General features: G+C 35.2%; 1 long non-coding RNA gene across 1 annotated transcript; it reads right to left on the reverse strand.

Annotated features, from left to right (window-relative positions):
* Positions 1-146: 146 nt before the first annotated feature.
* On the reverse strand, positions 147-10302 carry LOC118761981. The gene is made up of 3 exons (XR_004997773.1): positions 9996-10302; positions 5271-5278; positions 147-156 (listed from the first exon to the last, which is right to left on the reverse strand). It is a non-coding gene; the product is annotated as an uncharacterized LOC118761981 (long non-coding RNA).
* Between the last annotated feature and the right edge of the window lie 3853 nt (positions 10303-14155).

Below are 14155 nucleotides of genomic sequence, written 5' to 3' on the forward strand. Positions count from 1 at the left end.
ATCCGACCTCTGGTTATTAGGGGACACATGTAAATATCGAAAGTCATCCTTAATATTCGAGCGCAATGGTTTCAAACTTCGTATTTATTTTACAGAATCTCTGAGACTGGTGGAACGAAGTTGGGGAAGTATCCGCAAACCGTAAACTGCAACAAACTGGACTCCAAGGTGTCAGGTGGTGGGGATATTAAACCAGGTGACGGATTAGCGGAAGGTATTTTAACCCCACGATCTAGCAGTTCCATTAACCCACTTCCCTGGACTGCTGCCATTTAATCGACACCCCCCAACTCCCATAAGAGATCAAAATAAAGTTAATCTCAGTAGGAAATGAACTCAGAGCACACAGAGTCGCAAAAAATACTGGAAGACATTTTGGTGTTAGCGTTAAACGGAGTGTGTCATTTCACCAACTGAACTGTCGCTTACTACATTCTACCAGACACTAAAGTAACACTTCACCGTCGCAGGCTACTCCAGCACCACTATTTGTATTAAACAGGCAACATTGGCACAGCACTACACTCTACCCTGGAAGTATTGAGTAGAGTGCAATGCGAGTACAGTGTGAGTAGAGTATATAACTCAACTAGAATATCTTTGATCCTTAAAATCATCACAACAAACATATTTTGCTAGAAGTTCTAATAACTGAATGTGAAGCCCATTCTATGAGTGTGCCCGGTATATATTTTAAACTGAGACAGGTAAGAAGAATGGAGAGAAATTTAAATTCACAATATACAGGGGACGATTGAATAGAACTATAGAAATAAGAGCTAAAACGTGGAAACAACAGAAAAATATTTTTAAAAATCGAACACAGAAAATTAATAGGAGTAGAGGCTCCGTTGAGTATCCACATAACAATAATATATCAAAGTGAATCTCAGAACAGATAAACTGAATATCGGGGGGTATGAGCGAATATACCACTAGAGAGTTCGTAGAGAAATAAACCAAAAAATACTTCACAGACTTGTGATTCCTGAAATTAAGTCTGCTTTGTTCACTGACCAACAGAAATGTGTTCAGCTATTGTTTCTATTGTTTTACGCCATCAAGAAAAAGGACAGGAATATTTTCTTGAGATAAGAAGACAGTCATGGACAGTCTTTCTGCCTCTGTATCTGCTATTAGATGTCCTAATCTAGCTCCAGCAAAGACACACACACACACACACACCACACACACACATACACACACACACACACACACACACACACATATATATATATATATATTTATATCCTTAATCGAAAGACACCTGTTGTTATGTCCTGTTATAATTATTATTTTTATTGTACTTGTATATGTGTAACATTGTCCGTTTTTTTCCGTCCTTGTTTTTGTATACATTCGCTGCTTTCTTCCAAGGAATCTAATGCTCTCAGCTTAGTTTTTCCTTGGAGCAGGCCAGATTGGAGCAATCTCAAGTATAATCAGCCGAAATTGCAAGGATAATCTGGTGTTTGACTGAGGAGAGAAAACTTCGAATGACCCGTCCTTGTATCCTTGTATCGTCTATCTGGTTGTTTTGCGTTCTTGTCCCATTTTGTATTTGATATATATATATATATATATATATATATATATATATATATACAAAATTAGAAAATGGAGAAACATACTTAAATCAATCAATCATCAACCATCAGATAATACCCAATCAATACTTTATTACACCATTACATAACAGCAAAGACATTATACATAATATATTGTAAATATAACCAGACATAGAAATAGAAATATAAAATACAATTACATCATATCTGACAGCTGTTTCGACCGTGAGGACAAGTATGTCTCATTTAACCTATTAGCCACATAAAGCAGGTATAAATGAGACATTAACAAGGATCTCTCACGGCCTCTTCAGAGAATTAATATAAGTGTGAAAAAAAATTACATATAAATATAAAAATATAAAATATAAAAATGTGTGCATAAACACTCATAATTCTACACATATCTGTATACATACATAAACACATTAATACAATAATACAATATAATATAAACAAAATATATACAAAATATATACAAAATATATATAAACAAAATATATCAGTATACATTAACAAACACAGTTATTTTCCATATTGGACTCCTAGTTCCATAACTAACATCAAGGAAATACATATACACTCACATTTAAATTTAAAGCAGACATATATATATAAAATAGTTCAGTTCATTAATATGTATAACCCTACAAAAAGTCAATAAAATTAATATTAATATTAATAATAATAATAATAATAATAATAATAATAATAATAATAATAATAACAACCATGAATGTACCAAGTACAACAAGCGGACATCTACATATCAATAAGTCTAATTCATCTGTCCGCTATATATATATATATATATATATATATATATATATATATATATATTCAACAATATTAAGGAATGGCCCTGATAGGCCATTCGACCCACTAGAAAGAGCAGCTAAACTCAAACCGCTAAATAGTTGTAATTCTGAAATCAAAGGAGAAATAAAAACATTTACCCATATCATCTTTGGACTATGCATAGTTTCGACACTTTGATAAACCCATTTAATTAAATTAAATTAAATTTGCTTACATCTGGCCTGTCTCGTGAGCAAAGAAGCCAAGGAAAATATAAATCCACGAGGCGACACCAGCGACGCCTCGAGTTTATATACTCAAAATTTTCAAAATCCACCGTCACCGCGCTATTTTCTCAGCAGCAAATATAAACTGCTGATATAATTTCAAAATTATATTTCTCTTTCTCACTAGACCGCTGGTGGCGAATAATTTTTCTTGAATTTTTTTGCTACTACCCTTATATTGATTAATTGATATAATATATATATATATATATTATATACATACATACATACATACATACATACATATATATATTATATATATATATATATATATATATATATATATATATATATATATTATATATATATTATATATATATATATATATATATATATATATATATATATATATATATATATATATATTATATTGAAAAACAAGATGCTGAACACTTGCAAGAAGAAGGGCTCTTACTTCCAAAGTCAGTTTTTTGGGTCATACACAATGATAAGAGCTTTGTCCAAATTTGGAAATTGATAATGCTGGCTTTACCTCAGTTCCTTGACAGAATTGCTTGCGAAAAAATTAGGAAAGAAGGAATTATATATTTTTTAGAGTTCTGTGGTGAAAAGTGGCGGTTTAATGCAGAGTACTGGGATGGGTGGGAGGGTGATGCAGTTTAGAGATTATGATGAATGAAGTTGTTATGGGTGGGAGTGAACTGGAAGTGTTTTACAGCTTGATAGTTATCGAATAAGGCATTACGGTGAAATTTGATATCCCAGATATGTTCAATAAATATTGGTTTCAAATTTTAATACAAGGCCAGCACTTTCGGGGTAGCGGTGAAATCGATTACATCCACCGCAGGGCTCAACTGGTATTTATTTTATCGACCGCGACAGGATGAAAGGCAAAGTTGACCACGGCAGAATTTGAACTCAGAACACAAAGACGGGCGAAATGACGCTAAGCAATTTTCCCTGCGTACTAACGATTCTGCCAGCTCATTGCCTTAATATGTCCAATAAATGTTACTCTACTAATTGTATAGATAGAGTCCCACTCTCAGTAAATGTCTTGTTTTCTACAAGTTAATCATCAATATGTGTGCGTATATGTATGTATGTATGTATGTATGTATGTATGTATGTATGTATGTATGTAGTATGTATGATGTATGTATGTATGTATGTATGTTGTATGTATGTATGTAAGTATGTACGTATGTATGTATGTGTATATATATATATATATATATATATATATATTATATATATATATATATTATATATATATATAATATATATATATATATATATATATATATATATATATATATATATATATATATATATATATATATATATATATATATATATATATATATACGAGGATAATCCTAAAAGAAAGGTCTCCAAAAATATTTAGAAATCACAGAAACGTTTATTGTCAATGATGTTTACATCATTTTGAAGTTTGAACATTTATCTATTTTTCTACATTTTGGTCAATGCATTGTTGTAGGTGCTGGGGCAGTTTTTGTACGCCTTTGTCATACCAGCTCACCGCCATGTTGTTGAGGAAGCGTTGAACCGCATCTTTCACCTCGTCGTCGTTGCAGAAGCGCGTTCCGGCCAAATGTTCTTTCAACTTAGGGAAGAGGTGGTAGTCACTGGGTACCAAGACCGGACTATAATGTGGGTTGTCGTTTATGGTCCTCTGTGAGTATCCGTGGGACCCGTTTTACGCACACCTTCCGATATTCCTTTTCACTCAAAACCTTAATTTTTTTGCTACCCTGGAATTTATTAATAATGATATAATGATTTTTGGCTAATTTTGGAAGAAAATCAGCATTTTTTGTATATGCTGCCGATAAAAAAAACCGCGCTTGCGCGGTTGATTTTGAAAAATTGTAATATGTAAACACGAGGCATGTTCTGTATCACCTCGTCTTTATATGTTAATCTTGGCTTTCCTACTGATGAGATCTTCGCCAAGTAAATTATTTTATTTGCTGAAGATAGCTTGAAACCATGGTATAGGAAATAGAGAGTAAATGTTTTTATTTTTCATTGCCTTTCGAAATTACCACTAATAGTGGTTTGGAGTTTAACTACTCCTTCTAGCGTGTCAGATGTCCTGTTATGGCAATCTCTTATGTGTTTAAATGTACACTATTTTTATATATATACGTATATATATATACATATATACACACATACATACATGTGTCTGTAAAGCATATGTATGTGTGTATACAGATAAACATTTCTTTATCTTGCTCTCTTTCTCTCTCTCCCTCTCTGTAAAATAACGAAAACAAAGAGGTAGAGCAACCAAGTATGGTATAGTATATAGTTAAATATATTTATGTTCTGAGTTCGAATTCCAACGAAGCCAACTTTGTCTTTTGTCATTTAGCGGTCGATAAATAAATTATCAATCAAATACAGGTATCGATTTAATTGTCTAACCCCCTGCTCTAAACTGTGTGACCTTGAATCAATATAAGAAATGAATAATCGATTTACTGAATGTTAGGAATTGGAAGTAGACGTGTAAACAGTGTCAGCTTGCCGCATATACACCACCACTCTACACCACTCCCACACTTTCCAATATAATACCCCACCCCACACGACCAAATACTACACTCCGCACCACCACCACGCCACCATCTACACCCTAATACCACACTCTGTATACCAATACTCTATTCTGGTTTGCTTTGAAAGTATTTGTCTTTCAGTAATTAGTTTTCATACTTCAGCTAACACTCACACACGCACACTCACAAACGCACACTCGCACACTCACACACGCACACACAAATGCACACACACACATGTACACTCTTATGTATACACACTCACATACACACCGAGTCTTTTCCTCTGTCTCTCTTTTTCCCGGTCTTTTTTCACTGTCTTCTTCAATATACCAACTATACATAAATGGTAGAGGTCAGTTCGTGACCAAGTAAGACCACTTCCTAAACAGAGTAAGTCCTTGCAAACATTCCAAGAGCCCAAGAAGTTCTAGTGCGTGAACTTGTTTCGAGTAGATAAAGTGTTGCGCGGCTCCGAACCCACTTTTCAGCTCAGTATGCAATAAAACCAGTGGTACAACAGAGATTGAAAAGACCAGGTACAAACTGCACTGCAGGTTTTCGTTTATACGAGTTTACCTTCTCCGAGAAGGAATTTCTAACGAGAACTAGGGGTTTTTTGCTCTCTGTGGTTTACACACAGTAGCTGACCCATAGTCGGGAGCCTATATATATATATATATAAGAAATTGAAAAAGGAAAATATAGATATGTGTGCGTGCGTGTATATATATATATATATATATATATATATATATATGCATCTTTTATTGTTTACTGGCTTCAGCTAAGGCTGAGACCATGCTAGCATATATATGTACCATCATGTCAATGAGTGTATATAACATCAACATACCGATGGAACAGGGCAGTAAAACAATAATAAAATAAAATAAAACATGACAACGTGTTACGAATTTCTCGATGAAAACGCTTTCATCATTGCAGATTTATCTGACTGGGCATTTCTTCAGCTACCAATTTGTTGTTGTTCTGTTTCTTTTAGCTGTTGTTTCTGCTGCTGTAGTAGTTGTGGAGGTTGTTTTTGATTTTGATGTTATTGCCATTATTGTTGCTGGTATTGTCGTCGTTCTTGTTTAGCCCCAGGTCAGCGTAGATCGAGCAGGATATGAGTTAATTACCACCACCTGTTTCACTATATCCCACCACATCCACTACCACAGCCAGCAGCAGCGCCACCACCACCACCACCACTGTCATCAATATCATCAGCAATAACGTCACCACCATCATCAATCTCATGACAATCATTACCATTTTCATCCTGCCTCAGTGGAGCCATCCAACTTCGTTAATATACCAATGTTGCTAATATGTCAAATCTCTGTTGTTGACCCCTGAAGAGACAGTAACACTCATTAACAACAGAGCCAGGTCGTCAATGGACAAATATTGGCGCTAGCTTATCAGTTATCCCATGCTCAAAGATATTCCAGCCGTGACTATCCCATCTTTTCCTATGTGCAAAGATTCCAACACCACAATATCTAACGTGTCCTTTTCGATGATAGTAATACGTGATTTCAAGTTTCATAGTTATTTCTGGGAAACCAAACTACCATGTAGATACACCTTTATTACGTTGGTGTAAGCCGCATTTGGACAAGTACCTTGATGTATTGACCCTGTATACAATATCATGTACTTGTGTGTGTGTGTGTATGCGTGTGTGTGTGTGCGTGTGTTGTGTGTGTGCGTGTGTTGTGTGTGTGTGTTTATTGTACCAACAGTTTACATCTGCCTTATCGACGTAGAATCACATCTGATTATTCAGATGCTATCAATCTAAGTGATGAGACAGTCAAAGACTTTGAGGAAGGTTGATTATCATTGGATGATGTATAAGGCTCTTTTGTATCTGGATTCAATTAAATAAAAAAAAAATTAATGAATTATCTTTGGTGCAATAGTGTTCAAATAAAAGTTATTTAGAAAGAGAGTAATTGATATATTATACAGTGGATAAATTAAGGATGAAGAGGAAGAATACATAATAAGACAATGTAGGCATTAATTTTATTTATATGTAGGTGAGTAAATTATATGGATTTTTTTGTGGAAATTTTCAGAAAGTTTTGTTAAATGGGAACAACGAATTAATATCTCGTGTTAGTTGATAAGGTTTTGGATTCACAATTGAATAATTCAAGCGGCTTCACCAAGCACAAATTGCAGCTCCCACCGCCGCCTCTGTTAGGAAGAACACTACCTATAACAGAATATGAAATAGATTAGTCTATATTTCTGCCTTTCAACTCCGAAATGAACTTGTTCAACGACGTACAGTTTTCTCTTGCTTATTTAGTAATAATCACTTTCTTGTTTATAAAGCACTTATATATTATATTCTTCCATAGGCATTATTTACCAAGGAGGCATTTGTCACGGTTACTAGAATTAAACATACTATTAGGTGTCTTGTCATAAGAGGCTTCTATATTTTCTATTAGTATTATTGTTATGATTCAGAAGAGATACGAAAACATTATCACCCCTTTTCCTGTATCTCATAGCTGTGTTCCATTAATGGCAGATTCGTACTGATCTATACGCTCAGAATAAAAACAGATGCCTTTATTACTTCAGAAGTTGTTTCCTAAAGTTAATAGTCGCTATAATATACGCTAAATTAGATGTAGTAGAATATGCAAACTTTATGGTATGTCTATTTGATATCTTACTTGAAGAGGCAGGATGTCTATCTAACGACATAAAGAAAATTCCTGGCCTATATATGGTTACACAAATTCTGCATCAGCACTCAAATGATACTTATTTTCAGCTGAGTAAATTGGAGATTCTTGAAATGAAATGCTTTGCTCGAGAACACAGTTAGCTGTCCAGTTCTGATAGCGAACCTAGGAACTCATGACCGTCAGCCCAACAACCTAAGCATAATGGCACGCATCTTTACATCTTCGGGTGTGTGTACACTCACACCAATGCACACACACACACACACACACACACACACACACGGACTGATAAAGCTACCTTGCCTAGATACTTGCGTGCACACACACACACACATATATATATAAATATACATATATATATACACACACAAACACAGATATATGTACGTATATGTATGTGCGTGTGTTTTTATATATGTGTGTGTGTGTGTATGTGCATGTGTGCATACAAGTATGTATTATATGTACGTGTATGTGAGAGGGGATGTTTCCCTTTGAACGACGACGAAGTGAGGGTAATTTACCGAAAGGCTATCCATACGTGACTGGCTTTGAAAACTGGTTTACGGTCTCACTATCGTCATCAACGCAATCATCGTTATTGCCACCACCACCACCACCATCATCATCATCATCATTTTTGTTATCCTATTCTACATTGTCGGAATCGTTGCAGTTGTCATAGACGTTTTCTTATTTTTTCTGTCGTTAGTCATAATCATTGTGACCCTCCTCCTCGTCATTATCAGCTCACTCTCAATCCCCCTCCCCTCCTCCTCCTTCTCTTCATCATGTTTATGAAGTGAATGCTTTCATGTTGTTGCTTTCAATATTGTCATTAACGTGAAACTGATTTAAACTAATTCCTTGATGACGATAATGTTCATAACAACGGAAGCAACAAGAAGAACAGTAATATATTAATAGTCTCTAACATAGGTACACGGTAAGGATGTAGGGGTAGGGAAGTAACAGATTATATTGGCTCCAGTGATTTATTAGTCCTTTATTTTATAGTCCCTAGAAAACAGAAAAAAGCAATGGTGATCTGAGTAGGATTCGAACTCAGAACGTAACACGTTGGAGTAAATACCGAAAGCTATTTCGTTCAACACTCTGACAGTTATATCACTCTACCTCCTTCAATAATGATGATGATGATAATAATAATAATAATAATAATAATGATAATAATAATAATAATAATAATAATAATAATAATAATAATAATAATAATGATAATAATAATAATAATAATAATAATGATAATAATAATAATAAAAATAATAATAATAATAATAATAATAATAATAATAATAATAATAATAATAATAATAATAATAATAATAATAGTAACAACAACATTCTGAAGAAACTGGTTGTAACAGCGAAAATGAAGTTGAACCTTTAATGGAAGGCCTCTCGATCGGTACTGGTTCAGTAAAGATGCAGACTGACCACAGCTGTTATCCTAATATGGCATCAGTATATAATAGAGCAAGGAGGAGGAACTGGATCTATGAAAGGAGGTGAGGTGTTGAAAATAATTCTTTGGGGTTAGAATAATTCACCTTTGGAAACATGAGTGTTTCGTTCAACATCTTTAAACAAACCTTATTCAGGAACTTTCTGAGCGGGATGAGCTACTCAATCTAAAGAAAATTCTAACTGGGCTCCACCTGCAAGGCCATGCGCTTGATATGAAATCACCATGTCACGCACATATGGTTGTGATGCATGTGCCTGGTGTAACCTTATCAGACGGGTAGTCATGGTAAGTATACAGGGCTTCGAATATTTGTATCCCAGTGTCACTTTGATAGCATGCGCTACTCTCTCACTCACTCACTAATAATAATAATAATAATAATAATAATAATAATAATAATAACAAATACAGTTTCAACGTGTTGAACTATAATATGAGCGAAATAGGGAAGATTGGCAAGAAAATCCGTAATCTGCTGACTTGCAATAAAATATACCACTCAAAGCAGACGAAGATCGTCTTTACCTACCCAGAGGTCAAGGAGGTTGAGGCCTGATCCAATTTGAAATCTACAAAATCACAACTGGACTGGCAAAGTATCTTGAAACATCTAACAACTGGATGCTAAAGCTCATTGAAAACCACGAAAGACGTAAGAAGCTTCATTCTGTTATGAAGGTGAGCAAAAATTTTTCAAGTGAGTTTATGAATGATACTCAGGTTGAACAGCATGAAGGAAGTGCAACAACTGTTGTTGCAAAGTAGGTGAAATCAATAGCAAAGCAAAATACGCTTGAACAATTGGCTCATAGGTGGGAACAAAATCCTCTGCATGGTAAATATGTGGCCTGTAGCAAACAAGCTGATGTAGACCAGAAGCACACCCATTAGTTGCTACGGAGCCCGGGGTTAAAGGCAGAGAGTGAAGGCTTTATCTCGGCTGCCCAAGACCAGAGCTTATTGACCCGGAACTATCAAGCCAATGTGATGAAAAATGGTGTAGACCCAAAGTACCGATATTGCAACGATGAGAAAGAAAGAGTGGACCACCTAATCTCTGGATGTAAGGTTTTAGCACCTGAAGAGTACAGCTCAAAACATAACAGAGTTGGTCAATATCTACATTGGATAATGTGTCGGCCTTATAAAATCAAAACGGTTGACAAATGGTAAAAGCACCACCCTGAGGCTGTAACTGACGGAGAAAATGTAACTATTCTTTGGGACTTCCCAGTATGTACAGACCGGACCGTCAAAACAAATAAACCAGATATAAAGATTTGCTAATCGAAATCGAAAAGATGTGGCATCTCAAGACGGCTACAATACTAGTGATTGTAGGAGCACTGGGAGTGATCAAAAAAGGAATTGAAAATTATTCAAGAATGATCCCTGGCTTACCATCCATGCAGGAAGTGCAAAAGATTGTCTTAACTGGTACGTCACACATACTCAGAAGAGCTTTGTCGCTGTGACTTTTCTTTCCATTTTCCCCCTTATTTTATTTGTTTACTTTTCTATTTTTAATTTTTCCCTTTTTCTCTCTGACTTTCTTTCCTCCTTTCTCTATCACATGACTCTGTAAATGAATAATCTGATGTGTTTGTTTTAAGGGCCTACCAATGTATACAGTACGTTTCTCTGCCCTAGGTGTCAGGAAGACACTCGCCAAGAAATGTTAACCGAATTGAAAGAAGAACCTAATGAAAATAATCATAATAATAATGAGTAGTAGTAGTAGTAGTAGTGGTGGTTGTAGTGGTTGTAGTAGTAGTAGTAGTAGTAGTAGTAGTAGTAGTAGTAGTAATAGTAGTAGTAGTAGTAGTAGTTAGTAGTAGTAGTAGTAGTAGTAGTAGTAGTAGTAGTAGTAATAGTAATAGTAGTAGTAGTAGTAGTAGTAGTAGTAGTAGTAGTAGTAGTAGGAGGAGGAGGAGGATTTCAGTTATTGTCGACTGAAGTGACATTACGAAATCAGTTTGCAGTTTGTATGTTGATCTATATGAAATCTGATGTGGCCGAAGAAAGAAAACGGAGAGATGACACGAAAAATAAACAAAATATTTGAATACATGGATGATAAAGTCGTCCTAATAGGGGAGATCTTCCAACTGTGGCCAATCAAAGAATCGAACAGACCTCTCTAACAACCAAGGGAGCATACCCTTTCCTAGGTTTCGTTCTCTGAGACTTACAAGTCTGGACCGTGAGTGAGCCACATACGCTCTCCAATTTTGTCATTCTCACTTAATTTTCAATAAATTCGCCCTTCCACCACTTCATCTTTCTTTTTTTTTTCAAGTAAACCGTGAAAAAAGTCGATCAAAGGCTTTACCAGAAAGGTAAGTTACTCTACTCGGAACAGTTAATCTCATCCACTCTACAACTTTCCACAAATATCTTCGCTGATGTTGGATTCAGCTGACAAATGGGTTCAACATACATTCGACAACTGTTGTTCAACGTGACGACACAAATCAGCAACATCAGATCAGTAAATGAGTGCATAGAGAACGGTTCGTCGTTCAACGCGTATCTCAGAAGAACCAATAGGTAGCATTGCTAGACTAAGGATATCTGGAAGTTAAATATAGTAATCGTCGTCCCGAAAGAGCTCCGGATCAGATCAGCTAGTTCGTACGCCTTGACGCTAATATTTTCATCAAGAACGTCATTACTTTTCAGTTCTATATGGCGTAGTGGTTAAGAGCGCGGGCTACTAACCCCAAGATTCCGAGTTCGATTCCAGGCAGTGATCTGAATTTCCCCGTACATACCGACAAAACTAATAAAATCTAATAAACCCGATATTATTATAAAAGATCAGACAAAAAGGATGTGTTTATTAATTGACATGAGTATTCCTTGCGATCACAATATAGCGGCGAAAGAATTTGACAAGATCAGTAAATATAAAGACTTGCTAATAGAAATTGAAAAAATGTGGCATCTCAAGGCGTCTACAGTACCAGTGATTGTAGGGTCTTTAGGAATGATTAAAAAAAGGTACTGAAACCTATTTGAAAATCATACCAGATTTACCATCCCTACAGGAAGTGCAAAAAATCGTGTTAACTGGAATGGCTCATGTACTGAGAAGAGCATTATCGCTGTGAAAACAACATCCATTCATGAATTTATTTATTTATTAATTTATTTAAATACATATTTTACCTGTGAATTTGCGTGTGTAATCTGGGAATGCATACAATGAGCTTCTCTGCTCTAGGTATACGGAAAACACTCGGCGAGAAACGGGAGAAAATTTTAAGAAAGAAGGAAATAATAATGATAATAATAATAATAATAATAATAATAATAATAATAATAATAATAATAAATAATAATAATAATAATAATGTCTTGGTATTAAAGATGGGCTACAGCAAATATTCTGCTCAATACCACAGATTTGCTTGTCAGTTATTTTACCTTAACCAGTTGAGCATGTCCCTTAGTGGCTGACGATATGTGCATCTCTGATCACGAGCAGAAGTAGTGGGGGAGCATCAAAGCCATGTGTTGAGAGGGATTCTTTGAGGTTTGAATAATTCACCTCTGGAAACATGGGTGGTTCTTTCAACATCCTTAAACAACCCTTATTCAGGGACCTTTTGAGCGGGATGGGCTACTCAACCTGAAGAAAATTCTAACTGGGCCCCCACCTGCAAGGTCATGTGCTGTTTATCTTGATATGAGATCACCATGTCGCGCACATATGGTTGTGATGCATGTGCCTGGTGTACCCTTATCAGACGGGTAGTCATGATGGGTATATTGGGCTTCGTATATTTTACCCCAGTGTCACTTTGATGGCATGAACTGCTCTCTCACTCAATAATAATAATAATAATAATAATAATAATAATAATAATAATATAATAATAATAATAATAATAATATAATAATAATAATAGTAATAATAAATGCCCTGATGTAATGCCAGGCAGTGGCTCTCGTGGCTTCTGATCTTAACTGATTGGAAGTGTTATCATGTACATTGTTATGTCTTGGTATAAAAGATGGGTTACAGCAAATATTCTGCTCTATATAACAGAGTTGCTTGTCAGTTGTTTGATTTTTGCATGCCATTAAAGTGACACTGGGGTAAAATATACGAAGCCTAGTATACCCATCATGACTACCAGTCTGATAAGGGTACACTAGGAACATGCATCATAACCATATGTATGCCACATGGTGATCTCATATCAAAATAAACAGAACATGACCTTGCAGGTGATGCCCAGTTAGAATTTTATTCTGGTCAAGTAACCCATCCTACTCAAAAGGTCCCTGAATAAGTGTTGTTTAAGGATGTTGAACGAAACACCCATGTTTCCAGAAGTGAATTATTGAAACCCCAAAGAATCCCTCTCAACACATGGCTATGATGCTCCCCCAATACTTCTGCTCGTGATCAGAGATGCACATATCGTCAGCCACTAAAGGACACGGTCAACTGGTTAAGGCCAAACAACTGACAAGCAAATCTGTGGTATTGAGCAGAATATTTACTGTAGCCCATCTTTTATACCAGACAAAACAATGTACATGATAACACTTCCAATCAGTTAAGATCAGTTATTACTATTATTATTATTAATATTATTATTATTATTATTATTATTATTATTATTATTATTATTATTATTATTATTATTATTATTATTATTATTGAGTGAGAGAGCAGTGCATGCCATCGAAGTGACACTGGGGTAAAATATACGAAGCCCAATATACC

This window comes from Octopus sinensis, linkage group LG2, assembly GCF_006345805.1.
Source record: "Octopus sinensis linkage group LG2, ASM634580v1, whole genome shotgun sequence".
Classification (NCBI taxonomy): domain Eukaryota; kingdom Metazoa; phylum Mollusca; class Cephalopoda; order Octopoda; family Octopodidae; genus Octopus; species Octopus sinensis.